This window comes from Tympanuchus pallidicinctus, unplaced genomic scaffold (genome assembly GCF_026119805.1).
Source record: "Tympanuchus pallidicinctus isolate F22 unplaced genomic scaffold, pur_lepc_1.0 scaffold18, whole genome shotgun sequence".
Classification (NCBI taxonomy): Eukaryota; Metazoa; Chordata; class Aves; order Galliformes; family Phasianidae; genus Tympanuchus; species Tympanuchus pallidicinctus.
In genome coordinates this window covers 12,681,784-12,709,002 of record NW_026294699.1, presented here as the reverse complement: position 1 = coordinate 12,709,002, position 27,219 = coordinate 12,681,784, and the positions used below count along the sequence as shown (strand labels likewise).

The 27,219-nt window shown below is 49.5% G+C and overlaps 2 long non-coding RNA genes across 4 annotated transcripts; both read right to left on the bottom strand.

Annotated features, from left to right (window-relative positions):
* Positions 1-3,039: 3,039 nt before the first annotated feature.
* On the bottom strand, positions 3,040-12,082 carry LOC128079226 (uncharacterized). 3 transcript variants are annotated; one of them, XR_008206048.1, is made up of 3 exons: positions 9,829-12,082; positions 4,039-4,558; positions 3,040-3,738 (listed from the first exon to the last, which is right to left on the bottom strand). It is a non-coding gene; the product is annotated as an uncharacterized LOC128079226 (long non-coding RNA). The 3 variants fall into 3 exon arrangements; XR_008206046.1 differs by having other exon boundaries at positions 3,040-4,558; positions 9,829-10,118; positions 11,567-12,082; XR_008206047.1 differs by having other exon boundaries at positions 3,040-4,558; positions 9,829-10,118; positions 11,767-12,082.
* A 161-nt stretch (positions 12,083-12,243) lies between these two features.
* Positions 12,244-24,305, bottom strand: LOC128079289 (uncharacterized). The gene is made up of 5 exons (XR_008206063.1): positions 21,506-24,305; positions 16,111-16,380; positions 15,045-15,102; positions 12,996-13,089; positions 12,244-12,454 (listed from the first exon to the last, which is right to left on the bottom strand). It is a non-coding gene; the product is annotated as an uncharacterized LOC128079289 (long non-coding RNA).
* Between the last annotated feature and the right edge of the window lie 2,914 nt (positions 24,306-27,219).

Sequence of the window (27,219 nt, the reverse complement as noted above, 5' to 3'; positions counted from 1 at the left end):
GCCTCAGGATCAGCCCTATAGGACTTTTGCTCCACATCTGACTGTGCCTGTCTGCGCAGAGGGGAATGGACTTGCTCACATGCCGTGGGCAGGTTGGACCCGATGGTCCAATGCAGCTGGAACACAAACCACACCACGACTGCGGGTGTTCCTGGCTGCTCCGGTGTAAAAAGAAAGTAAATAACCAACCAATACAAACAGCCACAAAGCCATAAACGTTTGACAGCTGTTAAACTGTGGATGCAGACAAAACCCCAAGCCCTGGCCCCGTGCGATGAGCCTGGCCTGCAGGTGGGGGCTTTATGGCCGGGCTGGTGGATAAGCATCCATGTGACTGGTTCAAGAACGGGCTGCTCAGCACAGATCACAGGGAGCCCCTTCACGGAGCTGGAATGCCTTTGCACCAGGCCTCTCATTCCCAGCCAGAAAGTCTGTCTCTCTCTGATGAGAACAGGGGTTTTCTAATTTATTGCTTTTATGGGATTGTTCCTCCACAGAGGCACAAATAGCAGCATATCAATAAAGCCAGTCGTTTGAAGTTGGATATTTCCACCTCTGTCACAGCAAAATAATTAAAAAAGGATTCACAAGATCATAAATTACATGTCACCAAGGACACAGCCTCTTTAACCCTTCAAATGCCAGGCTGTGCCCACCCGAGCCACATCCTACTCAAGGCAGGAAGCCACATTTGTCATTTTCAGCTTTTTGGCCACTGGTGCTTTCCTGTCTGAAAGGAGACACACCAAGGACTTGTCTGCACTGGGGATGGCTGGCAGGAGCTCAGCCCAGCTCCAGAATGAGAATGCTCACATTGGTTTGATTTTCAGCCATGCCAACAAGGATCTGTGCTGCAGACCTGCAAGAGCTGAACATTTAGTCACATGGAAGTTGAAACACTTACATCAGGCTTTGGGAAAAACAGCTTCAAACATATTTGAAGAGTGGCAGCGTAGAGAGGGCCTGAAAAACATTTGTTCTCCTTTAAAAGCTCCTCTGGCTCCAGCGAGATGATAAAAAGGATGGAGCCCATCTGGGTTGGAAACTCCCGTTATCCTGCTGATCCCTCCTCAGCACAGACACAGCCAAAGCATACAGGAAAAGGAATGTAAATGCAAAAGAAAACCAATGAATATTATTTTCCAAGCAAGTGGCCACTTAGTTCCTGATATGACAGCCAGCTCGTGCTCTGGTCTAATTTGATCACAGTCAAGGTTAACAACCATTGTTAAACTCTGCAGGTCAAATCCTGCCCTCTTGTAAATCCAGGGGAACTCCACGGGAAAGTGTAAATCTCTGGGTTTGAGTCTCCATGGCAGGTGGGAAGGGGGTTCCCCAGCAGGGCTGAGGATGGGGACACGGACTGCAACCTGTGTGTGCTGGGCCAAGGGCAGGGCAACGAGTTGGTGTGGGTTGGTGGAAGGGAGCCCACCCTGGGCACATGGTTCCAAAAAGACCCCTCTCTGTGTCCCATGGGAGTCTGCAGCCTTGGGAGAAGTCCTGCTGGAGGTGGATTTGTGGGAAGGGCAGTGCTGATAAGCTTATGGCAGGGCTGTGAAGTTTTGTGCACGTGTCCCATGGCTGTATCTGCTATGATCAGCGTGCCATGGAGGCGTGTGGGTTTGTCTGCATTGTCTTATGAGAATCTCAATCCTCCTGATTCAAGACAAAATTCCCCAAAAAAGGTGCTTTTATCCTTTTTGTCATCCCAGCAAGAGCATGGCACAAAGTGGTAAAGGATGGCCACCGTTTGCTTAGGCTGAAGCTCATGTTTAAGTGCCTTAAGGGAAGTGAAGAACAAAACTCTTCTGCCATCCCCTCCTGACAAAGCAACCTAAAAGCTTACCTCTGGATTACTTACATCTGGTTGCTTCTGGAAAAGCAAGATCTCGAGGTTGTTACTCCACTTTCAGAAGCTCAGGCAGCAGTGACACCCAGCTCCAAAGTGACATCAGCTCCAAAGTGACACCAACACCAGCAGCAGCCCTTGCTGCAGACTGTGTGTGCAGCTCTGCAGTGAGCTGTGCAGCCCCAGACCCAAGGTGTTGAAATGCCCATAAAACCAATGGGATTCCTGTTTGCTCATGCTCTGTACCACCACAAGTGATAGCAAGGCTACGTACAGAGGGGAGAAGGAAGAGGCCTCGTGTTCAAAGCCAAACACACTCAAACATTCTCCTTAAAAGCCACAAGACATAAGAATTACGCATTGTTTGAGATTATATGTGGTGCAGAGAGTCTAAAGCTGATTCCATCCAGGTACAGGATTACTTCCCCCATTACAGACTCAGAAAGTCAGATGAGCTCAATGTATTTAAGCCAAAACAGCATCAATTAAGTAATGACCGTGAACAAACACAATAACATTAAAATCTTAAGCCTGGATGCTGGGAGGAGGAAAGCAGATGCAGAATAACAGCACGGCCGATGGCGCTGGGTTTCAGTCACCTTTCCCAGTCCTGTTACACATCCACACAGCAGACTGCAAGGGCAGCAAGGGGAAGGGGCTCAGCCTTTGCAGAGCCTTTCCCGTCAGAAGCCGACCCTGGCCCCGGGGAGCCCTGCCCTGCCTCTGTGCCCAATGGTACATGACACCAGATTAGGACCCTTCAGAGCTGAGCTGCAAACCAGGCAGACAGGGCTAAACGGCCCCTGGGTACGAGATTACAGGAGGCTGCAGAGGGACCGGGAAACGGCTGCTCCTTCCCCACCGAGAGGGGGGGGAAGAGGATGAGGACGTGCATATGGAGCAGGGCAGCAGCTGAGCCCCTGTCAGAGCTCCCTGGAGGAACTGGAGGAGGCAGAGCAGGGGCTGCACAGCAGCGCTCGGAGCAGGACTGATAAATGCATGCTCATCACGAAGGGAGAAAGTGCCCAGCGTGTGGCTCTGGGCAAACAGCAACAGCAGAAACAGAAGAGAGGACTTCTCTTAAGACTGGCACCAAATGTCTGCAGAAATGGCCGTTTTTGCTGACTCAGCCCTATGCCATGGGCAGGTTTGTGGAGCATCAGGAGTCCTACAGCGGCAACAAACCCTGTGGTTTCTGAATGGTGGCCTGCAGACCCCTATGGGCTGTGAAATGAAGGCTGTGGAAGGCCGTGAAAGGAAGCAAAATCTTTCATGCTCCAGTGAAAGCACAAAGAAGTCTGTGCCTCTGCTGAAAAACTTTGTTTAGCAGCCCACAAACTGGAATAAATCAAAATCACAGTTTTAGTTTTAGGAATCTATAACTGCCCTTCATACAATTTTTCTATTATCTATCCAAAATAAAAATAGTGCAGATAAGTAATGAGATCTTGCAGTACCTATCAGTGTAGCTATAATAAACATTTTGAGTGGAGCACTGCGAGATGAAATGATGTCTTATTAGAAGAGCTGAAGGTGTGAAACTTGCCACCAGCACCAAGGCATAGAGGTGCTCCTATGACATCTGGCTCTTACTGTTTATTATCAAATTGATGGTTAATGGAACCAGAACCTTCATGTCATCACTCAGCTGTCACTGGTGCTTGTGTGGCTCCATCTCCATAACATCCATTGCTCTCTGGCTCTAGCATCCCTGCAGTATGCCCACAAGGAGCAGCACGATGGCTGTTCCTGGAGAACAAACATAATCCATAGCTGAGCCTCTGGGCCAATGGCCAGAAGGTCTGAGGGAGGGGAAATCCTTTTCCATGCAGGCCTTGATGGTGCAGTTGATCTGAACACTTGGGGGGCCTCTGAGCTGAGTCCCAGTCCTGCCAAAATTAGTTGTCTGAGGGGAAGGTTCCCTGTTTTCACATTGCAACAGCAACAAGCAGATCGTGTGGGCACAGAGGGGTCAGAGGAAATCTGCAGGAGGTAAATGGGAATAAAGCTGAGGGAATCTGCCTCTCCATCAGCTGCATTCGTGAAGGGTACTCTTTGGTCTTGGGCAGATAAGGGTAATGGGGTTTTGCTATGGCCCTCCTGATACCACTCTTGACCACCTGTCAATGCTTTGTGGCACATGGAAACCCCAGAAGCCAAAGCAGAAGAGGAGGCTTTGTGGCACCTACCTGGTGCAGCAACAACAGGAGTGAGTGGCTGAATCCTTGGCAGTGAAGCTCAGAGCTGTGAACACCCAGCTGGGATTTCTCCAGGTTGGTGAGGATCTTGGTGGTGGGCACAGTGACATCTGCATCAAACTAGAAAGGTCAGGGGGCAAGAAGAGGGGCTTGGATAGCAGCACTGCCCCAGCCGTCCTCACCTGGCCACCAGGGCTGCAGCCCCCTCCTCCCCTCCAAGCCCACCATCAGCACACTTATTAACCCCCTTTTAATTTAAGAATTAGCAAATGTTGTTGTAACACAGCAAACATCAACCAGTTTCTTCCAGCAGTCTGCCATTCGGGACCATGAAGGGAGGGAGGCAGAAAAGCTGTAGGAAATAACTTACCTAGTCCATGGAGCACAGCGTTTCCCTACCTGCAACCTCAGCACCCAAGGGAGCCAAGAGCAGAGCTTCCCTTGCCTCACTCAGCCCTGGGGGGAGGCAACGAAACATCATTTTCTCCCTCCAATCCTTTGAACTATACTCCTGAGTAGAGAGAAGACAAGGGAAAATATAAGGGGGAAATTAATTCCAGGCAGTTGAGTGCATTCCCTGCTCTAGCTCAGTTTGGAGTAGGTACACATAATAACAACTTTTTAATAATAATTTAATTTATAATGTGCCCCCCTGCCTAGGCACTCAAGGCACTGCACAAACAATTAAAATATGATTATAATAAATAAACAACAATAATTAAAACATCATAAAACAGACAGTATTAGCGCCAAACCAAACACCAAAAAGCAAAACAAAGCAGCATCTACGGAGGAAGGAGATCCTTGCACAATTCATCTTCCAAATCTCCTGTTGATGTTAGATTGAAATTCTCCTGCGAAGCTGTTTCTGCATTGCAAAGATTTTGGCAGTGTCATAGTCGTTAAAAAAAATGGATTTCACACCACTGTAAATTAACCGGAGTTTTGCAAGGCTGTAATAACGCAGCGTTCGCTCCTGTCTCTAAATTCCAACGCTCCGTTTAGTCGGGAACTCAGCTTATGGCACCGAGTTTGTGTTGACTGCCCCGAGTTTGGGAAGAGCACGCATTCATTTTGCTCTCAGTTCATAAAACGGGCTTCATTACAGTCGTAAGAATGCTTCCATCGGCACAAGGATGGCGTGTGAAGATTTAAACCCAACCCCAAATGTGAAGAGCAGACAGCCCTGCCCGCCCCTGGCCATAAGCTCTTTGGAGCCGAGGGGATCGCCTTGTCCCAGCGTACACAACTGGAACCAAAAGACCTCGACTAACAAAAGAAGCAATCTTCCTCCAAAACAAATGAAATCCCAACTTGTGCCAGGAGAAAGCCGTGCACTGAACTCTAATGATTAAAGGAGACAGGCTCTGTCAAGGCAGAGGTGGAACTGAAACCCAGCCAGTCGGGCCCTCTCCTGACAAAACCTGGCCACCAGCCCTCAGACAATTACATCCAGGATCCGTTCACTCGAGTGCCTCGGCTGATCTCAGTTGTTGTGGCAGCGCATGAAGGGAAAATCCTTCTTGCAAACCCAAACCACGTGGGATTTCTCCATATTAGCAAAAAAAAAACAAAACACAAACAAAATGGGTTAGGAAGATGAAGCCAGAGGTTTTCTTCCAGCACAGGGAACCAGGAGGATGCTTTCCGTTCCGATCTGTCTGAGGCTTGGTGCTCACGGGCCTTATGTGGAGCTTCATATCTAAGTGGGTCTTCAAAATCAAAGGGATGACAAATGAAACGTGGTTCTCACACACAAAGCCATCTTTTGGCCAGGATTCATTCAAAAAACATCCCTCAGAAGGGCTCATGAACCTCAGCTTAGCATGCTGTGTCATAATTTCACGTTTTTCAAACCGGAGAAGATGCCTTCAGAGAGGATGCTTTCATTCATTTCTATTTTCCCCTACCAGGACACTTGAAAACGGTTTGAGGCACAGGCTGCTGTTTCACACAGATTTCCACAAAAGAGGTTGAAGCTCATGCTCTTGGGGATGCTCCACAGAAGCAGATTGGTTCTGCCCCCTCCAGGAGACGCACCATGGGCAGCAAAGTTTGCACTGCACCTTCCTGCGTATGGTTTTTATTCTCCTTGGGGAAAGGATGCACTGAGATGTGAGTGGCTCCTGTAAGCCTTCTGTGCTCCCTCCTGCCTGGTCATATTTTGGGTAAAAGATTCTGATTCTGGGATGAATTGCAGAAAATTTGCATGCAGTTTTCTGTACCACTTTTCTACCATTGTCCTTCGTGACCTTGAGGAGCTGACTCAGAGTCACAGCATGAAAAATATCAGAAAAATGCCTCACTCTTGTTTTTAAAGAGAAGACAGCATTTAAGTGCCTTGGAGGACCTGGGTCAAAGCTTTGTGCCTCAGTTTCCCCATGTGCTTTCCTACCTTTCAGGGCAGATTGGAATTGGACAGTGAAGAGAATGGGACATGTGTCAGCGTGGCCAGAATGGACCCACTGACCCTCACTCACTTCACCATCACTGTTTTCAAATCAGCTCTGGGCAATCACCAAGTGCTGATTCTACACCATCGCACGCCAACAAATCAAAGATCCCTCCCAGGGGCTCTCCGGGTCCTCCAGGGCTGGGCTGTGCAGCACCAGGGCTGGGAAGGCATCAGGAGCTGCTGCAGGAGAGAACAGGCTGGCACTTGAGAGCAGAAATGAGAAGATCGAGGTGGCAGAATATATTTTATGACAAATCCTAAAAGGAAATTATGCAAAGTAATAAAATAAAGAAGAATTGTAAATGAGGACAAGAAATGGGTGAGATATAGAATAAATTATAGGAAGACAGGAAGGTGCAGGAGGAGAATCGAAGGCAGAAGTGCTGAGTTAAAGGATAGATATTAGAATCTGGCTGGTAGACAGAAGGGGGAGTTTGGTTAGGATGGATCTCACCAGAGGGACTCGTGCTGTACCTGAGCTGTGTGGTGCTGTGCAGTGCCAGCAGCAAGCCCTGCTAGAGGCATCCTGGTGGGGGTATGGGACAACAGATAGCATCCATTATTGGGGTGTGAGCCCAGATTCCGGGCAGAAGGCTGCCCCTGCTTTCATCTGCTGTCAAAGCAAAATCAAACACGGGGAAAGGAGCCCTGCAAACAGCGGTGCAGCCTCAGCTCTCCCCAGCAGCCTCCTGCAGCCCCTTGGATGGGGTATCCCCAAGCCCTGGTCGAGGTTCCCAGGCTCTGAGTTGCTCCAGGTTGGGTTTCCGGAACCCTTTGCAGAGCCGTCGGGCCCCAGGTGCAGAAGGGGACGAGGGAAGCCCTCGCACAGGGCAGGGACCCTCAGTGGGTGCAGGAGGCATCCTCCGATGGCAGGAGGAGCTGGTCCCAGGCCCGCGGCCCCAGCTGTCAGTCTGAGCGATGAATTACATGCTATAAGAAGGTGTTGACAGGAGCAGCTGGACATCAGAGAGTGATGAAAAGGGAACAAAATTCATTCCGAGTTCAGACAGACTGGCTCGTTAGGGGCACCGGCGGCAGAGGCCACAGAAACACTGCTCCATCTCCTGGACATGCACAGAACCGGCTCCCGAAAATCCGCCAAAGCACGCGGAGCCCCTTCCCCAAATCGGAGCAGCTCCGGGGAACACAGCGCATCCCAAACCCGCAGCATCGCCACCGCATGGGCTTCCATTCGGATATCTTCAAAAGAAGCCGAATCGAAGGGGGTTTTGTCCCTCTTGTTTAAGGCTGTAATTTGTATAAACTGTACGAAGAGCACTGGGGGGTTGGGGGGATGGGGAGGGGAGGGAGGGAACGGGAGCATTTGGCGTCAAAACAATTATCTCCATTTTAATGCAAACTAAACGACATGCTAAAGGGGAATTGTTCCCTACATATGTACAGCAAGCGAACATTAAACCATACGGCTAATAATTAACCGGCTCGGCGTTGCCCTTGCTGCGTTAAATACAAGGGTGTCCCCTTGCATCGAATGTGCGGAGAAGTTTGAGGACGAGGAGGTCCCGTATGAGATTATTCCTAAAGCTGTGAGAATAGCAAAGAGATGCTTTTTGTTTTTGGTTTTTTGTTTGTTTGTTTGGTTTTTTTTAAAGCCAAACTACTTCTTGGCATTCTGAAAAGTTGGCAGAGAGAAAAAAGTGTGGGTCCTCCCCCCACCTCCTTCTCCCTCCCTCCCTCCTCCTCTCCTCCCTTCCCTCCCTTCCACCTCTTTCTGCTGCCGGAGAAAAAGAATAGCAAATTCAGAGAAAATTTCATTGAGGTTATTCAAAGAGTTTTTCATGGATTATTTACACAAGTGCTGTTCAAACAGCCTTTGTCTGAACATCCCTTGAAATCTGCACCCAATCCTTTCAGATTCAAAGCAATAGCTCAGGGGAGACAAAGGGGAGCGGCTGACATGGGTTTCCTCTGCAAGTGAATGAGAGGTCTGGCTAAACACAGAAGGGCTTTGGGATCACAAGCGTCCTTTCAGCCTGGAAAATAAACACTAAGCTGAAGCCGGGCAGCTGTAACTCCGGGCAGCCTGGCTCGTCCAACACCGTGCGAGGAGGATGGGGAGGCAGAGGGCTGGAGCAGCACCCCGTCCTGCATCCCCAGCCCCAGAACTGTTGCCTCAGTGATGGAGACGGGGCGACCCGGTGTCCTGGAACCACTACGTGCCTGCGCTTCCAGCCACGGCACACGTGGACACACACGACACGTTCCTCTTCCTTTCAGGCCTTTCTCATCCCTCCCCACCGGCTTTCACACCGTCTCTGCAAAACGGATCACTTCTTCCTCTGCCCGATTCTCCTCTTCCCATCTCACCGCTCTCAACCTGTTCTGGAAGCCACCACAGGTGTATGCATGAACAGAAACTCAGCACTCTGCTGCAAACTGGGGATAACACAGCCCTGTTTCCAGGTGGCCCAGTACTGGTGGGTTGGCTGAGTCCCGGTACCCAGAAATCCTCCACTCTTTGCTCTTTCTTCTTTAAAATATTGATTATTCTTTTATCAATACTGACACTTGGAATATAGCTATCCATAGAATCACAGAATCATGGAATCATAAGGTTGGAAAACGACCTTTAAGACCATCTAGTCCAATAAAGTCCAATCGTAAGACCATACAAATGCCCAACCTCTACTTGAGCCCCGCTGAGCTCACAGCCATCATTACAGAGCAGCCGCTTCTCGCCCACCTGTGTGTCCACAAAGATGTTTTATCTCTCGTCAGCTCAGAACTGACCAGGTTTTCCAGCTCCATCCATCACGAGGAGACAGAGGAAAGAGATCTCCCTGCAAGTCTGTTTTATCCCTCCTTGAGTCCCACACAATCCTTGAGTCTTATTGAATTATCACTTTTAACTTTCCCGGAGCGACGCTGCTTGTGAGTCACCTTTAGTACTGGAGAAGTAGCCTCTCCTAGCAAGAAGATTAAAATCCCATCACTTGTTATTCACGTGTTATTTAATGGCATTTTTTTCCATTATGTATTTATTTATTTTTAAGTTGCTCGCTTTGAATCTCGAGTTGGCGTTTCTAATACTGAGTGTAGTTTCTAGTTTGCTCTCCTAATTGGAACGAAATAAAAGCAGAATGGAATTTTAGAGCGGGTATTTTGATGCTTATTAAAGGAATGACAAAAAGCAAACCCCAACAACCAACAACCAAACCCCAATAGGGCACTTGTTCAGGATAACAGCAGTAAGGCAGCACTTTTACTGATGGAAACAGAGAAAATGGAATTGAAGACAGCTCTGGAGTTCAACTAAACACCAACAGCCCTCAGATTCCATGGTGTGCCCTGCTGAAGCCCATTACCTTTCTTGCAATGATTTGGCATCCAGGTGGTCGCAGATTTGACCATGTCTTGAGGACAGGTTCCTCCTCTTCTCATACAGTTGTTTCCTCATCCACGGGGAAGATGGGATGAGAGGAGATCTGCAGATTCTGTGAGTTTTTTGGCTATGGCAATATCCAGTATGAGGGAGGACATCTCTTCTTGGTGAGCAGACAGGTCTGAAGATGTGCTGCCATGTCCACGTCCAACAGAGATCTCATACCACAAGAACATTCCTCCAAGGCAATGTGACCAAGGCCTGAACGGAAACCTGAGAAAAAAGGTTGTTATTGGTGAAATGGAAAGCAAAATGGAAGCGGGGCAAGATGGGGAGATAAGAGAGAAAAGACTGAGAAATCTACAGAAGGAATATGAATGGTGGAGATAGCATAAAGATAGATCTTGACTATCTATCTTGGATCATGGAGATCATGGAGAAGTGGCAGGGAGCCAAATGGAAGAGTCAGAAGAGAAAGTGCTGCAGAAAAGAAAAGGCAGGTATGGGAGGAGGAGGAAAAGAATGATGGGGAGGGAGCAGGAGGACACAGCGTGGAAAGAGAGTTGGAGAGAGGAAGAAAGAAAGCGAGGAGGAGGGTGGAGAACAAAACTTTCCCCCAAGTGTAGTGCAGCAATCCTCTTGCATCTCTCGGACGCATGTAGAAGGGACTTGGAAGAATCTTCATTTATCAGGAATTCAATTAAGTGGCATAGCCATTATTAATTTTATAGGAATTATTTGTGCACGAATGCCTGGAGCGAGGAAAGGACTCCCGGAGCCATTTCTCCTGCCAGTGCCCCGGGTCAGGTAGGCACTGGCAGCGCAGTCTCACCAGTTGAGATATTAATGAGATGCCTCAAGGTGCAAATGATAGTTTAATAGGTGTTACTTAACGGGAGCGCCCCTCGCCTGCGCACGCCAGCGCGCGGCTCCTGACGAGGCTGCCTCCTTGTTAGGATAAGTAATTAGAATGTAGGAACACTCACTTTGACACTTTAATAAAGTGTCAGCCATCATCAATTTAGTATTTAATAAAAATAAAATTAAATATTTACCAGGTTTTCATAGCATCGCATTTTAAATACATATTCCTCAAATTTAGGTGGTTTCAAATGAGGTCTCGCCAGAACTCTGGCCTCAGAAAATAAGTCCCATGATTTCTTTCTTGGGCTTTGTCTTCCATGGGGAGGAGGGACTTTCTTACGGACATCAAACCCAGCAGCACACGAAGGGAAGTGTTGCTGAAAGGGGTGGAGAAGAAGTTTCTTCCTTTGTTCTCTGGGCCTCCATGTGCTGTTTGGAGGCTGAGGATGAACCGAGTTGAGCAAATCTACCCCTGCAATCAGCGGGGCTGGTGGGACGTGGTAAGGCAGCCCGGCAGGAGCAGGTCCCTCCCTGCTCAGCATGGATGTTCCATCCCAGCACAGCCAAACCTACTGCATCTCCCTGGGACGGACCTCCTTCACAGCTCTTCCCTTGGATGTGGGGACTTGGGCTGGGGATGTTAGACTGCCCCAGCCAAGGCATGGGGGCAAGTAGAGCTTCATTCCTATTTTGTCAGAAAGCAAAGCCTTTCAAATCAGATGTTGGAAAGAAAACAGAAGAATATCCAGAAGGTTAAAGCATGCCTTAAGCTTCGAGGGAAAGTGAGAGCTAAAATAGCTTGAGTTTGTTCCCTGCCCATCTGATCATTCCAAATTCTCTTTCCTAGGGATGCCCACCTGGCCAAGGACAGCCCAACATCCCCTGCCATGCTGGGCCCCCAGCATGCCAAGGACATCCAGGTGACAAAAGGCCGCAGGTAACCCCCAAGACACATGGTGTCACAGCCAGATATCTGCTTGCAGACCTTCCCCAGCCCCTCCTGTCTCTTGAAACAGAGCCCTTTTGGGGCATGCAGAGCTCAGCCCCATGCACGTACATCGTGACCATGTTCTGGAAAACAAAAGGAAGCAGCAGGAGAAGGTGCCGGTCCCTCTGGTCGAGGCGCCTGGCAACACGGAGCGGGTGTTCCCCAGATAGCCCCTGCTGACAAGGGATCCTGTCTCGGAGGCCGTGAGTCAAAGCTGAAACCCCGGCAACAATTCTTTCCACGGGAGCTGCAGCCCTGCGCTGTGAGCGGTGCTGGCCCCTGATCTGGGGGGCGGCACATCCCGACACGCGTCTTCTGATGACGATGATGATGATGATGAAGAACCCGGCGCTGCTCGGGCAGCTGCAGATCGGAACGCGATGCTCCGCTCTGAGCCTAGAAGGAGAAGCGGCAGCGGGGGCAGAAGCCGGACCCGATGGGGCGAGCGGGGCCGGGGAGCCCCGGGGCGGCCGTGGAGCAGGCGGGGACGCGGAAGCCCGTGGGTTCCGGGCGCGGTGCTGCGGAGAAGAGTGCCACGCAGTGTCCGTGCCGGGCCTTACAGCGGGCAGGCAGCGCTGCGAGCCTCGCGGCTGCTCTCGTGTTGTCTTTTGCTCCCCGACGCTCACGGCTCCGCGAGGACACCCACCGGCTCTGCTCCCTGCTCCAGGCTCCCCACGTTTGCTTTCACCCATCTGAGCTGTGCCACCCCAATGCACGGAGGTTGCCTGCTGCTTCCTCAGGTGACCGCAGCCTGTCCCTACCCAAATATAAAGAAACATCTTTACTTTTAAAAAACAGGGCTCACCCAGTCGCCCCCAGCAGCGCCTGTCATTTGGCAGCCTATGGGGCTGCTCTGGCCTCAAACACCTTTCGTGAAGTTCGTTGAAAGTCTGTCTGATAAAGGAAAAGCAATTAGGAGATGGCTTGGAGCTCAGGCTGACTTCAAAGGCTCCGTGTGAAGCACGAAGCAACACCCAGAGCTTCTGAAGAACCTGAACCCACAGCATGCCGACAGCCCTCTCTGGGAGCCCTCACTGCCCACCTGCAAGTGAGACGCAGAGTGCTCAGCTTTGCAGGACCAGCCTCCTCGTGCAGAGCTCCTGGGCTACAATGCAGCTCCTGACAGCCTCAGCGGGGTGTCAGCACGATGCAGAGGCCACGGGAGGTCCAAAGGATGGCAGAAGATGGCTGTGCTGCCCACGCTTGGTTTGCAAAGCACCACCGAGGGAGCAGCCAGCTTTGCCTGGTGACGCTGGCAGCCCCTCACCCACGTTTTCACAGGCAAACCCCACACTGACCTCCTTCCGGAAACACGAGGCAAATGCCTGCAGTCTGATTTACATCTGCCGCGGGATCCTGTTACATTCGGAGCAACCCCTGTCAACGCTGAATCTGTAACAATCAATAAAGAGAGAGAGTTTGTTTATTCGGTGTTGGGTTGTTGGCTTTTTGTTTTTTGTTTTTAATGTTTTCTCATCCCTAATAGCGTTATTTTGCTGCTCCAAGTTTTGCAAGTTTTGTGATCGCCCCCCCCCTCCCTTCCTTGTTTTCTTTCAGGACGAGCTGTCTTCTCGCATCTTTTCACCCGGCCACTGCAAATGTAAAACTGTAAATTGCGGGATTGTGCAAATAGCACTAATAGCATTTGCATAAAAATTGGTTGCGAAGAGCAATTAGCACTTCATTAATAATCAATGAAGGGCCAATTTACACATTGCCCAAAAGCAAATTGTAAATTCAATTTTGTCTATAATTGAGCATTTGGTGCTGGGCAACTGCACTGAGTGCCAGAAGAAACCCACACAGCAGTACGAGGGTCAAACCTCCATCAGTTCACATTTCAGGTATCTCCCAGCCTGGCTCCTTGGGCCCCAAGCCAGCACCTCGCTGACAAAGGAAAGATGCTCCGTGAGGTCCAGTGGTTTCAGCTTTCACAGAGAACACATCTCAGCCTATTACCAGCCCTGCTCACCTGCAGCCCTATTGCAAGGAGCACGGATGCTGCTCACAGGGCAGAGGTCCTACTCCTGTCCCAGTGCACCCTGCGGTGCAGCCGTGGGGAAGGGGAGATGTCTGAAGGACGTGGAGAAGAGACATCACTGCTGTGATGAATAGATCTGCACATCTCCCTGCTGCAGTGTCAGCCGGCGCCCTGCAAGGGACACCAGAGCTCACCCAGAGGCAAAGGTCTCATGTGGGCCTGATGGGTTAAGTGAACGCTGTCCCATTGACTCAGTCTGCCCTCTGTTACTGCCATCCACACCTTTCTGAGACATCCCAAATGTGTGCAGCTGCTAGGATGCAAAAAACTCATTCATCCTTGCTTCTCCTCTTTGATTTCGCCATCACTGAGTCATTCCTGGGTTTCTTTCGGCCCTCAGGAGGTGCAGCCTTCAGTTCCCCCTTTAGCAGCATCCACAAAACCAGGCAGCTCATCCAGGGCTACAACTTCCCCAGTCCCAAATTCACTGCTATCTCATCCTCCACTTAAAAGGCACAGCCAGCTCTGCTTCCTGAGCGGAGTCTGACTCTAAACCACTTGACATCTGAGGTTTCCTTATCACATTTTACGTGGATCTCATGAATCTGGTGAAAAGCCCGACGATCATTTAGCAGGGGTTGGTCGCTTTATCTATTTTCCATAATAATTTGAATATTATTACAATGGCACCTTTCATCTGGGGATATACATGCACTTTACATATGTTACATTAATTTCACCGATGAGCTGGGGAAGCACTCCTTATCCCTATTGTGTGGGTGAGGAAATGGAAGCACAGAGATGAAATACTGCTTGCCCAGCATCACGCAGGAAGTCTCTGACAGAGCCAGGAATAGAAATCACATCTCCCATGTCTTATGCAGGGGAATATCCTCACGTCCCTGCCCAGTAGCTGAGCCCTTAATCCAGACTAAGGCACCCACACAGGACCTGCTTTGCAAGAGCAGCGCAGCGCCGGCGATGCTCTGCTCTGAGACATCTCCCAAATTTCCCCCACCTTGAGGGCCCTCCGTGAGCAGCAGCTCTGGATGCTCAGGGGAAGGAGGGGCTCTGGGAGCAGTTTCCATCTGAGGTGGATGTTATTGCTTGCTGTAAGCAGATGCTCGACATGGGATGCTCAGGACTTCTCAGCTTTCACCCCACGCTGTCCCACCTCCCTTTCTCCTTGCCTGTTCAATCCACCTCCACTGAGAGATTGAATTTACAGTGGACTCGAACACATTTAAATCCATTTATTGCAAAATTACTTTTCAATAATTACATCACTGTGCTGACTGTGTTGCATAATGAAATTAGCGTGAGAGATATTAGGAAGAATATAAAATTATAAAAAATATTGAAATACCTCTTTCCCCGTCTGCCTTAGCACAGCCCATAGCTTAACTGGAAAACGACCGTTGCTCCTGGATGGGATTTAAATGCACCAAGTGTAATTTTATAATGTCTTTTATATAAATTAATTATAATGGTTATTGCTGCTTTACATTATTAGATTGAAATTTGCCTCCACTCCAGCGCGTCAAAAGAAAGCTGCACCCATCTTGCTCAGCGGTGCTGTGAGTTCCCATGGCACAGAGCCTTTCTCCCCACGTTGGCACCACCGACACATTTGAGGTTTGGAGCTTTGGAAATGCGTTGGCATCACAAATCCTTCAGCCCCAAACCCAGCCCAAGGCCCCGGCGCAGTGCTGGCAGCCCATGGGCATCACTGCCTGGCACCCAGAGCAAAGGTTGCTTTTCTGAGCTTCAGTCATACAGGCGCCTAGGCTGGGTTAAGCAATCCCACCCAAAAGCTGTATCCAAAGAGCTAGCTGTGGTAAAGGAGCTTCATTTTGCCTATCCCCACTTTTCCATGCAGTCGTTGCATTTCTGCTCTAATATCTGGGTTATCATACACACACAAAACAGCATGGAAAGAAGGCACTGAGCTCCCAGGAGGCTAACGAGCTGCTCGATAGGCTGGACAAAACACCCTGGTGCAAAGCAGAACGAAGACACAGCAATGTGCTTTTACTGCCTCTTAATACTCAATAGAAGTCCAGTAATATTCAATTTGTGACGTTATTTGCACATTGAATTAATCCAGAAGCTAAAGGGCTAATGAGTTATGGAAAGTAGCACATAGCTTAATTGCAACAACAAGGGCTGTTGGGCTATGCTCAGTCCTGGATAAAAATAACATTCTGCATCCAGTATTGCACAGCAGATGGGCAGGTCCTAAGGAAGTTGAGAAGTCCTGGCAAGCAGCAAACCGAACATTGCAAGCTATCGGAAAACCTGTTCTTTAAATACCCAAAGTTGCCCTTTTTTTTCCCCTCCTATTCCTCCCAAAACACCTCAGTGTTTGATAAGCAAAGCTCAGAAATGCCATGATGACCAATGGGAAAAAAATAGAAATAAAAATAGTTGACCTTGTGCAGTTCTCTGAGGAGGTGATTGTGCTGTTCCCCACTTCAGAGGGTGCAGAACTCTCCCGAAAGCCTTCCCTGGGAAGAAAAGCCACAGAGGATCCCATCTTCTGCATGGCCTTGTGGATCCTAGCCCTCCTCTGAGCCCTTTATGTAATGTCATGGTGTGGACAGCTTGAATCATTAAATCACAGAATATCCTGAGTTGGAAGGAATCCATAAGCAGCACTGAACCCAACTCCTGGCTCCAGACAGAACTACCCAAAATCTGACCTAGGCAAAGAAAACAAACACGGAAAGTGACACAACCAGCAAACTCAGCCCCAGCATCCCCAGCTGGACTACACCAGCAGTCCTGCTCTTCCTCCCAGCACTGCTTTCCCCAGCTCCTGGATCAAGCATGGAGCTGGCAGGAGGAGGGCTGGAGCCCTGAGCCTCACACAGGGCAGGCTGGGGTCAGGAGCTCAAGAGGTTGCACCGTGTAATAGAAAAAGTGAATAAATCTAAACAGCACTTAATTTATTGACGAAATAAGAAAGACTGTTTAATGTGGAAAACATAAGCAAGATCAATAGCAGAGAACGCAAATAACTAAAGCTATTGACACTTAAGTATTTTAAGCCTAATTGCAGGCATATGCACTTTCTAAGGGTATCTCACCTTCTAATAGCACCCTTGAGATTACGGGGTTAATTGATGCAGCTGTTTACTCCTGGCTCACGTGGTCCGGATTGGGATTCCCCGGAGGATGCTATTAAACTAAAGTGTTTAATGAAGTGCTAAAGAGTGGAGCTTCTAATATTCTCCCCTTGAAGGAAATTGAAAGGAAACGGGAGCAAACTTCTCTTCCCCAGGTGGGAACTGCAGCTCACGTTGGAGAACATCACCTTATGGTCCTCATGGAGGGAGGCTCACATGCAGGGCCAAAGGGCTTCTTTAAACTGAGAAAGAAGCTTGGGCTTCATTAGACTTAAGCTTTCTTAGACTGAGGCTGTGGGAAGGCATTTTGGTGATTTCCTCCTATGTCACAGGTAGGAGAGCAGACCCACCTGCATGCTCTGCATTTCACGGATGCCTCAACTTGACCATGGTGGGGCAAACCAAGACTGCCAGAAAAGAGGCTCTTAGAATCACAGAATGATGAAGGTAGGAGAAGACCTCTAAGAGCCCCAACCCATCTCACAGTGCCCACTGAGCACGTCCCCCAGTGCCACATCTCTGCAGCTGTGGAACACCTCCATGATGGTGAGCCCAGCGCTCCCTGGCCAGCAATGCCAGTGCAATACAGCTCTTCCTGAGTAGAAATTGTTCCTGCTACCCAACCTGATTCTCCCCGGTGCAACTTGAGACCATCACCTCTCGTCTGCCAGCTAAGCACCATGAAGGCAGGTTTAAGCTAAGCTCTTTTATTTCACAAACAGAGCATACAGTCAGATAGCAGGGCTCTGCTGGTGTGTGCTAACTCATTAAATGACAGCAATTTAATTGCCTTCAATTGTCTGTCCAGCCCCTCCACCCCACGCTGGCTGCTGTCCCCCCTGGAGCCACTCCTCAGCCCTGTGGGGACGATGTGGGAGCACCGCAGCCCCTGACACCAGTCCTGCAGTGCCGACAGCCAGGATGGAAAAACGAGGAGAGAGGAAAATTAGCAAAGAAACACGCAGCCAGCCTCAATGCCGATTCACTAAAGAATAATTATTGTCCTCTCACACGTCTTGCTTGTCCTTCTGACAAATAGAATATTTCTGAGAGAGCGCATCTCCCTTTAGCACCGCTGTCTCTCGCGCCCTTCCTGTCTCGCTAGCTCCGTCTCTGCCTCCCTGATTCCAACTCTGACAAACCGTGCGATTCTGATGGAAAATTCATTAGTCGTCCTCTTTTTTTTTCCCTTTCCCATTTTCCCAGTCAGCTTCGCGCCTGATCTGTCAGCCTCTTCCATCCTGATTATCTGGAGACGCCAATTTCAAAGAGACATCTTAATAGTGATGTCAACGAATTAATTAGATGTGTTAATGAGCTAAAAGCAACCCAAATTAAATTAATGCAGTAATAAGCACAGACAGCAAAATTAGCTCCAATTTCTGTAAATGATTCTGAACTGTACACAACATCTCATCCTGCTAGAACATTACCATCCCCCAAAGCTAATCAAGAACTCCAGTGCAATTAACTGCTTAATTACAAAACACACACACAGCTCATAGATCCAGCAGCAGGAGGGGTGCGCCGTGCTTCCGAGTGAGCGGAGAAATTCTCTGCAACCAACACCATGCATCAGTCCTGCAGGAAAGGCTGTGGTCCCAGACAAGAGAACCCCAAGGAGCCCCAAAACGGGGTTATTTGGAGCCAGGGCAGGGAATGGGGGCAGGTGTGGGGCTGGGAGCATCCCATGCTCTGGGCAGCAGCAGGGGATTGTGCGTGTGGCCAAGGATGCTTGTTGGCCAACCGCTCGGTGTTGGTTATTGTGTTGATCAGAGCAGGGGCTGCATGGCAAAGCCTAATTGTCCAGCTCTGCTCGTGTCCCCTGGGATGAGGTGGGAGCCACTAATAACATTGCGGAGCTGCTCAGGTATCTGATTAGTGCTAATTGCAGGCGGGAAGAGAAAGGGAAGGAGCGGATGGGGCTGTGATGGAGGGAAGGGGGATGAGGATGGTGGAAAGAGGGAATCGCTGAAGGAGACCGATGGGAATCCTCAGGATGGGGAGAAAGGAGAGCTGAGGAGGGGAATGATGGATGTAAACAGAAGAAAAAAAAAAAAAGGAAAAAAAAATCATGCAAACAAAGAACCAGAGCCAGAAACAAAGAGAAGGAAGGTGAGATAAAAGGGCATTGTGCTGCCAGAACCCATGGATCAGTGGACAGGAGGGCGATGGGGACATGCAGTCAGCTCTGTCCCAGCCCCACCATGCCGGTGGCACTGGGCTTAATGGGAAATGCTGGTGGGTGATACTGTTGGTGCAGAGATTGTGGAGTCACCAGCCCTCAAGCAAAGGAGGAATATTGCTGATAAAGAGGATAGCTTCCCTATGCCTTTCTGAAATACCTGTTGCTATGGCCCTCCTGTGCTTTCTACAGACCATAAACGTACCTCTTGCCTATTCCTTCTCATGGAATCATGGAATTGCTTCTGACAGCACTCATGCCATTTCACAACAATCTAACTTTTCCCTGGGGCGGATAAACCAGAACTGTCCACCACTCAAAGAGCAAAGCCAAAAATTGTATCACACCAGAACAGGCGCTGTGCAAACAGAACCCCATGGGCTGTGATCCGCATAACTGGGTTTGAAAGGAGGTGCAGATCGTGGCAGCAAGAAACGGAGAGGCTCTTGGCTTTCTCTGCATTGTCCTCACAGTGTGTTGGGGGACCCATCATACACACCATGCTTTGGCACAACAGCCAACAGTCGTCAGGCCTTGGAGAAGAAAAAGCTCAAAAAGATGTTGGTTTTGCTGTTAATGATAAAAGGAGAGCTGAAGTCGGGCTAAGAACGGCACATAATGGAACATACTAAAAGCTCTATACCTGGCCAATTCCTTACAGCTCTCACTGTGATTTTAATAATTGGAGTTATTTTTTAAGACAAATAATGCACTTTCATGGGGATGCTAAGGATGCCATTGCAGACTCTGGAGGCTTCGTACCGTGGCAGTGACAGACAAATTTCTTGCTCTCTGCTCCTGACATATAACTGAGGACCTACCTAATGGAAGAGCCCAATAAAAATAAGATGTTTCAGAAAGCACATGCTGAACCATCTTCTGGAATTGGGCCTAATAGCAAGCCCTCTGTGCCAGGAATATGCAGCTCATCTTCATGCCGTTTCCTCTCTTCCCAACTTTATAAATGGGGCAATACAATGCACTCTCCAACTAGAAAAATCAATGGAGATTTCCTTGGCCAGGAGCCCCACGGGCAGCCTGCAGCAGTGCAGGACAGGTCCAAGGGGGGGAGACTCGTCTGTAACGCCACAAATTGACCTCACTTTAAAATGCTGGTCCTTGACATGTCAGCATATGTCTGAAGAGCCCGCGGTGGACTTGGCAGGTGGCTGTGATGTAGTGAGTACTAGGTAGGAGAAACACTTCTGAAACAGAAGTTAATAAATGCCGGGAGAACAAGGAAATAATTGTGTCAAAACAAGCCTTAATCACTGAGTGTTACCTGTTTCTCAGTGCACATGAGTTTGCAAACACGTTTCCCATCAAAGCAAACGAGAAACACGGGCATTGGTCGGTGTGCCTTGAGAAGAAAATACTTCTCACAGGTGCCTCCTTGCTGCTGCCTGATCAATCTGCCATCTCCTTGTATTTATTCACAATTTCTTAAACTACTGCAGCAATATCGACATTAAATACAGCTTTGGCTTATTTTTTTTTCATTCATTTGTATTTTAAGTTGGCTTTATCGACCTCTCCTTGGCTTGCTCCTACACACATAACCCACGTTTCCTTCCCAACTCCTTACTCCTGCTCCAGGTAACCACAGCACAGTCATCTTCTGCTCCCGGTGCCCTGGATGAGCTGATTTAAGACCTCACTGGGGTACGGCACGCTGTGTAACTCAAGGCAGGTAAGGGTTAAGTCTCTTTGTCCCCTTTTCTATCTCATTGCTCCCACAGTGCCATGCCTGGCTGGCGCTGTGCAGCCCACCTCTACCTTCCACCCATCCCTTCTCAAACTTCAGCTCATCAAGAGAAGGATGGTGCTCGCCCTTCTCTCCAGCTATCTTCCTTTTTCTCTTTCTCTTCCCCATTCCCACCACGGGTTCATACTCCTCCCTCCTTGTGCTCTGCTCCCTGATCACTGCTTCCCCTCTTGTCATATTCCTCACGGAGAAACAACCTGTCACACTCGTAACCTCTTTGCACCAAAAGTGTTCTTTGATCTCTGCAAACTACATTTGATGCTGAAATCCTCGATATTAATATCTTTTGTTTGTGTGTCAATGTTCTCTAGAATCTAATTAAGCAATGTTTTGAGAGCATTATATATGTTTGAACAATTTGGCGGAGCAGACAATATGAGCTATTGACCTGCAAGGATAAATTGTGCTTGCAGATTCAGAGAACTGACACGTGCCTGCTTCTGTATGCCATTTCTTCTGAAATATGTGCATGTGTAAAAAGGCCTTTTCTGTAATAATCTCTGCAAGGCTTAATCAAGGAATTTCCCCCGCTCTTTGCTGCAATTGCAGCGGCAGATTCAGCAGGGCAGAACAGCAGCAGGTTGCAGCCAGCGAAAACAATAATAACATAAAGCAGAGCGAGTTCCACCCAAACGCTAATAACGGAGATTATTCAATCAATAGGCTCTTGCTATGAATGAGCAGGCTAAATTGCCTTTGAATGATGTAAAGATTGACAAAGTATAGGTCAGTGTAATACAACCACTTACCCTAATTTGACTTCAGCAGTCTGAATGGCAGCACGGGCTGGCAGTGGGGTCAGGTCCATGGAGTGATGCTCAGCTTGGCCTCTAGGGATGCTGGCAGGTGGATGGGGCCTGGAGAGGGGCTCAGAAGAGGGAAGGGAGGAAGAAGAGCAATGGCAGAAGCTCAGTGTTTCTGAGCTTCCTCCACCTCAACAGCAAAGCCTGGTCAGATGTAGATGCTGCGTTAGAGTTGGCCCTTTGTTAAGGAGAGCAGCACATCGATGGTGATGCTGGGAGATACCCACTGCGAAGGGCAACGCTGGGCTCTAAGAGGCTTCCCAACGCTGGGTTGGACGTGCTGTAGAGATGCAGCCTGGAGAACAGCAGAGGGGAAAACTCACGCTGTACCACACTTCTGGGCCTGCCAGGAGGCACAGCTCATCACTGGAGCTGCTGATGTGCCTCTGCTCTCAGCAAGAACAAAGCTCCAGGACTGGCAGAACAAAAGTCTTACCCATCCAGCACAGCGAACGTAGCAGAAAAGGATTCTGCCCCCCTGAGCAAGGCAGGGGCCAAGTCTGTGTCTTGGTTTCCCTTCCCAAGAGGCGCAGCCAACACAACTGTCCCGTGTGCAGAACCCTTTCTAAACAGCACATGAAAGGCCTTACACAAGTAATTATTAATATTAATAATAATAATTGTTGTTGTTACTAAGCCAACTACAAAAATAATTTTTCAGAGAAACAAAGTGCCCTGTCTCCCGGTGATAGATGGCAATGATGTTAGAAATTACTCACAGTGTGAATCTGGTTTCCAGTCTGGTTCCTTTCAATAAATTACAGGCTCGAGCCTGGAGTGCGCACGGTTTTAAAGTAAATACAAAGTAGGCAGGAAGTCTATTCCCCCATCAATTTTGCTCGCGGTCATTTGGGGTTTTCTCCAAATATCCCCCAGCAATTCTCAGCACATTTAGCTGGGGTGGTGGGGCTGTGCACGGGCAAATGGGGGTCCTGGTGAAAACTGGGGTGCTGGTGCAAACGTGGGCATTCCTTGGCCATCTCAGCCCAGCATCTTGGCGTCTCCCCCCGCCGTTTCCGACTCCCTCTGCACATTCTTCAATTTTACACTTTTTTTTTTTTTTAATTTTTGGGGGTTTCACCGCTGCTGTTTATCCGTTAAATTCCTTCCAGATGGGGCTGTGCTTTTCCTCCTTGCTTTACGCCGGCAGCGCGCAGCGGCTGCCCATCAGCAGGTGTAGGGCTGGGCGCAGCATATGCCGAGGGTTTGGCAGAGCCGGCTGCCCGGCAGCTCCTGCGTGCATCTCGCCGGGCAGCGCTCAGCTGGGACCTGGAGCTCCTCACAAACACCATCTGGCCTTGGCAGGCCCGTGGAGCCCTTCCCAGCGCTGGCAGCCTGTGCGGATGGATGGATAGATGGACGGATGGACGGACAGATGGACAAAGGGATGAAAGGATGGATATGTGGATGGAGAGACGAATGAATGGACGGATGGGTGGGGATGGATGGATGGACAGAGGGACAGCTGGACGGACAAATGGACAGGTGTTGGACAGATGGACGGACAGACAGATGGATGGAGAGGTGGATGGATGGACAGATGAATGGATGGATGGACAAGTGGACTGGCAGACGGATGAATGGACGGACTAATGAATTGGTGGATGGACTGATGGATGGACAAAAGGATGGACGGATGGAAAGATATGCAAGCATCCAAAAAATAATGAGCAGCAGAGGAAAGCAGAGGGAGACTCACAGGAAGAACTGCTTCTTTTCCACTGTGTGTACCAAGGGATCATTCCCACACACCAAGATGGCCTCTGCAAAGCCAGCACAGTGAGACAGGAATGGGCAAATCTTTCCAGAATGCTCTTGGCTTGCAAACAGCTTGGAAAAAAAGGTTTGCTCACTCCCCTGAAACTCTCCACGGTCAAATAGCAACAGATACTTCAACAGATATGCCTGGGAACATCAGTGGGCAGTATCCAAGCTCTGTGCCTCCAGGCAACAGCATCCCTGAGGGTAGCAAAAGACTCATTTTTACTGTGATGCTGCAGGTGAAGAGGTGTTATGGGTCCACATCTCAGCAGTCTACCATTGCCTGCCTCCATTCCAGTATTCTTCCATCTCCCGTAAGACTTCATTTCTTCTAGTCAGGGCCATCAGAAACTGACTCATCAGTACAAGCAGCTTGCTCCCACACAGAGACATCAGCCATTCAAGACACCTGTGATTGAATGGCTTGAACCCTGGAATCCTGCAATCTTACGGGAAACGATTTTCATTTGGAACTGCATAAAGAACAGAATCATAGAACCACTGAGGTTGGAAAAGAACTCTGGGATCACCGAATCCAACCCCAGTCCAAGACCCCCAACTATGGCCCTCGGTGCCACATCTCTGCAGTTCTGGAACACCTCCAGACAAGGTTACCCCGCCTCTCCCTGGGTAGCAGAGCCAGTACATCACCACTCCTTCTGAACATAAATTGCTCCTACTATCCAACCCGACCATCCTCTGGTGCAACTTGAAGCCATCACCTCTCATCCTGTCACTAAATACAAAGCACATGAAGCCCCCATTGCAGCAGAGCAGAGCTTCTCACCAGATCCAATTCCTGCTGCTGCCCAGCAAACCCCAGTGGCAGTCAAATTCACACAAAATGTCTCGAAGACAAGCGTTGGTGACACTGCACTGAGCCTCACCAACACATCAGCCAACAGAGCCAGAGCCCCTTGTTACAACCTTCTCTCTTTTGAACAGGACGCCATCTGCCTTCCTCCCTGCCACATCCCACCCTCCAAACTTCAAACCAAACCAAATGGATTTGTTGAAATATCCAAACCTGTGAATTCACCCCACAGAGCACAAAACACTGCGTTTCCCACCCAGCCACTGGAGCGTTGCTGATTTATACAGAGGCGTGCAGCGCTGATGTAGTATTTCAGCAGATACACATCTCCATTCTGCAGCTATTTCACACATGGAGTGATGTCAGGACAGGCTGACCTCCTGCCTCCCTGCATGGCGCTGTCTCTTGGGCAATGCCAGCCTGAGAGGGCATGGACAGAGGAGGAGGAGGAGGAGAAACAGATGCTTCCCAGGCAAACAGAGAGGGGCAACGGGAGAAGAGAGCCAACAGGGACAGAAAGGAGCATGCATACACACAAAGGCAAGCAGACAAAGGGAGTGCAGGGACAGGAGCTGCAGAAAGGACTCAGCTCAGCGAGGGCTGCTCTGGGAGCTCTGTGCAGGATGCATCCAAACAGCATCCTGACGCAGCCCTGTGATAAATATTCGTTGTGCCTGGCTCTATGGCTTCAGTTTCCACCAGGTTCACCTCAATTCTTGCAGAAAAAGTGCCCTAACGTCCCTCACGCCGCTCTGGCCTTCCTCCTCCTGATCTCCCATAGCCCCACTCCCGTGCAGCAAAGGAGAGAATTCTCTCTCATCAATCAGGATTGTGTTTCTCCCATGCCACGTAAATAATTTAGAAGCACAAGCATCCATGGCACTGCTTATGTGCAGCCCAAACCCAGTGCCAGGAATCTTGGGAAAAGGGCCCAATAATATTGTACCAGTCCAGAGTAATTAAAGTGCATCATTACATATAAATTTGTAATTAAACACTTTAACGTAATCATCCCGCACAGCACGATTCCTGATGAATTAATTAAAAGAACTCCAGAAATTAATGTTTTACTTGTCACCATTGTTGTGCTAGCTGTAGCCATCTCCCTGACTATTCCTGCAGCATGTTGTGAAGTAATTATGTCATTACTGGGGAACGGAAAGGCTCAAAGTCCCAAAAGAGGAGAAACTTGAAACAAAGTGCAGATAGCAACCACAGAAGGCAGAAGTGGAGAAGCACCAGCAGAGGATGGGAGCACCTTGCTGACTCCCACGCGTGTGCCATGTGTGAGGGTGCTCCCATGCTTGCTCAGGACAGGTCACCGCCTCCCAGATCCCTCCCTTATACCTCATGTTCCATTGCATTGCACTGCATGTTCTGCTTCAAACATACTGGACGATTCAGAGCCCTCAGGACCGGCCACGTCCTCCCATCCTGATGGAGACGATCCCCCGGATGCACCCCCAGCATCATCTGCCGGGGTTAAAGGGGTTACAGCTGAACCTAAATGGAATTGCTGGATGCAGCAGGCATTGCTGTCCATCTATCTGTCTGTGTGCGTGCGCACGCATACATCTGCATGCAGTGTGCAGCTCTGTGCCAAAAATCCTGCCTGGGGATGCAGGGTGCTACCACCAGCCAGAGCCCAGGCACTGACTGACAGCAAGGAAAATGTAAGAAAAGAGAAAATGTAAGGAGAGGAGAGGAGGCAGAGAGGGAGATGGGCCCACCAGTGTGCTCCAGGACGGACTGCCAGCCAGCTGCATGGGGTCACCCACGGCTGCAGCACTCCCCATCCATATTTACACACTCAGGAAGGAATAGATTCTCCCACAGCGTATTTCCCATGAATTATATTCCCAGTGCTGGTTACTATCACTTCTCATCCTTCTAGCAGTATCCTGGGCATTGTCTCAGTCTCACTCTGGTCTCACTCCGGTTTTCAACCCATGCAAAGCCCTGAAGTGCTCACAGCTCAGCTTGCTGGGGAGGAGCAGAAAAATTGTGGCATTTTTGGGGTGAAGCGTGGGCAGAAAGCCAGCATCTCCAGGCTGACTCAGTTTCCCAAACTAGAGATGACATTTAAGTGAGGCATTAGTTAACATTTGTGCAGCTCTTTGAAAAAGAAAACGCTTGAGGCTTTAAACACCGCCAGTGGGAACAGATCAACAAGATTTCTAACCCTTCTGAAAAATTAAAGCTTTTGCCAATTAAGCTGGCAAATGCATGGACGTGAATCTAAAAACCTCTTGAGCTCGAGACCAAGATGGGAGCCTCCTGAGAGCAGCTCTCCTGCTGCTCCTCGTGCTCACCATGTCAGAGATGGAGCAGGGAGCCCAGCCACGCACTGCCCAGCAGCCACACGCCTGCAGCACAGATCTGCCTGCACAGAGCTGCTGCTCCTCACGTCGCCACGTACAGCAGGAACGTGCAGATAACGTTGCCTCCTAGATTGCTTCAACTGACATTGCAAAAATGTCATCGTAAAGCGTAATTTCCTTTAATTTTTCAATTAGCCCTCTAATTTGGGTTGCAGCTCCGACGCCACGAGCTACCAGGGATCTCCAGATATATTCACACCAGTATACCTATCGCCTGCATTTGGGTGATGTCTATGGCTTCAGTGATTAAATCTCCTCATCAGCTCTGGAGCAGCCGTGATGGATGGCAAAGCAAAATGTGTGACACCTGAACATCCTTCCCCATCCCTTCCTGGCTTGGCCCTGCTGATCAGTGCCCAGCTGCAGTGGGACACCACATCACTGCGTGCTTGGGATGCAGCCTTGTGCATATCCCTGGACAGGGGAAAGGATAAAACCCACATGTTTAAGCACAGAAAGCATACAGGCATCACTCATCTGCACAGCCCTGGGCTGGACAAGGACAAGGGCAAACACCCACATCATTGCAGGATCTGAAAACCAGAAGCCTCCAGCAGCACGGTGTGCATGCAGTGCACTGATGGACATGGCACACATGCTATGATGCATTGCCTGAGCACAGGCACCCAAAGCAACGCCACCTGCAGGCACCAGTCCTGGATGAAACCATTTATTCCATCACCTGCAGTGGCCACTCAGTCCTT